The following is a 1,876-nucleotide window of genomic DNA, read 5'->3' as shown; positions in this document are numbered from 1 at the left end:
AGCCATCTAGATCTCTCAGCCCAGCCCACACAGTGCTGCTCGATTTCTCGGCACACGACTCTGGCCCATACAAATTGAATGTTGCCAGCAACATTAAGCGTAAGAAAACCCATACCCTTTTTAATAGCCCATTCTAAATTGCGACTCATTTGTTTGTTGCAGTAGAGAGCAGCAGTGTGACCATCTGACCCTCAGAAATATACCGTCTCATTTTCAAAATAACCCCCTTTATTCAAACAGGGCGCCGAGTTGAGCCGCGCAATGTTATACTAATAATACTAATAAATCTTCTGGTAGATCCATTGGTCCATGATCCATTGATCCATCCATGGTCTTTCGTTCTCTATCCATGATCGGAAATCATATTCCTTGATTTGTCTTTTGTTGAGCCCATAATTTTAGCCCATTCATGATGAAATGTTCTAGGTTAGGTTAGGTTCAGGCGGTAGCCTGCGGGAGTGATGAAACCCTCCCAAGCTCAATGTTCTCAATGTTCAATGAAATGTTCTAAGTGAATGGCAAATTTTAAGGACTCTCTTTAATTTGATCGTGTCCAAAATAACGTTTTTTTCGTTTTCTACATATGTTTGAGCCTGAGACGAAAAATACTTCATCATTCAAGGGTATGCGGAATGCTCTTCATTGTTGCATTGCTGCGCGGCACATGTGGCTGGTCCATGCAAATGGAATGTGGCCAACAGTGTTGCTATCTCGCTTTTTCTTCCGGGCAACAGCTGTTACATGTATTAGTGTTAGAAAATGCATATAGCTTATCGATATACATCGTTATCGATCATGCTGTAGTTGGATTTTGAAATAAATGCACCGAAATATATTTAATTCACCGCCGTTTTATCGCATTAAAGTACCAATAAGTTCAACTACCCTGAACATTAGCCAGCAACTTAGCCAGTCTTGTAGGAAAGTGATTCGTCAGCCGTATAAAATGAAATGCTCAGTGCTGAGGGTCCTAGCTACTATTTTGTTTAAGCCCTGTTTTAGTTAAAATACAATAAAAGCAAGGACTAAAAACCTACCAATCAAGTATAGAATTGATTCACCAATCCTATAAAATTATGTGGGCATGGCTAAATCTTCCATATAGCTGATATTCTACAGAAGATCAAAATTGAGGGAATCGTCGTATTTGTTGAATCGGTAATGGCCCGGTTGACAACATTTAAATCCTTGTCGCTCACATTCAAAAAAGTTAGATTTGGCGCGCACCACTCGTAACCAGTCGATAATATCGATAGCCGAACTTGAATCGGGTTAGGACCTCTTTTACCCGATTGACAACAATGAGTCTCATTCCATACACACTGTTGCGGCAACATTAATTTGTAAACCGTGATTTAGTCAAAATACAATACTTAAAAGCAATTTAAAGTTGTTAAAGTTGTAGAAAATGTATTCATCAATGGGATAAAGCTAAGTGGGCAAAGCTGAAAACTCTATATAGCTTGTAATATTCGACGGGAGATATTTTTGGCAATACACGGTTTGCAGCATTGAGTCCCATTCCATACACAAACATGTTGCTAATTCCATGCACACATACCCTGGGGGAAATGGATGATATAGAGTTGCGGAAATGTATGTCACCCCATGCTCTAATTAATGCAGAAACTAGATAGTCTCTGTTTTAAACGATATTTTGCAGCTCATCGTCTGTCTACAGAGACCAAGAACTGGTACTGGGATCAGGATTTATTTACAAACACCTAATCAAATGCATGAATAGACCAAAAAAATGCAATCTAAGACAAGGTCTTTACTAAGTACGTTTGAAAGCAGGTTGGAAAACAGTATCTTTATATAATATTCACGAAATAGGGTATACAAATAACCACACTCTGGTTGACAAGAAATGAGT

This window comes from Drosophila miranda, chromosome XL (genome assembly GCF_003369915.1).
Source record: "Drosophila miranda strain MSH22 chromosome XL, D.miranda_PacBio2.1, whole genome shotgun sequence".
Classification (NCBI taxonomy): Eukaryota; Metazoa; Arthropoda; class Insecta; order Diptera; family Drosophilidae; genus Drosophila; species Drosophila miranda.
This window is presented reverse-complemented; position numbering follows the sequence as displayed.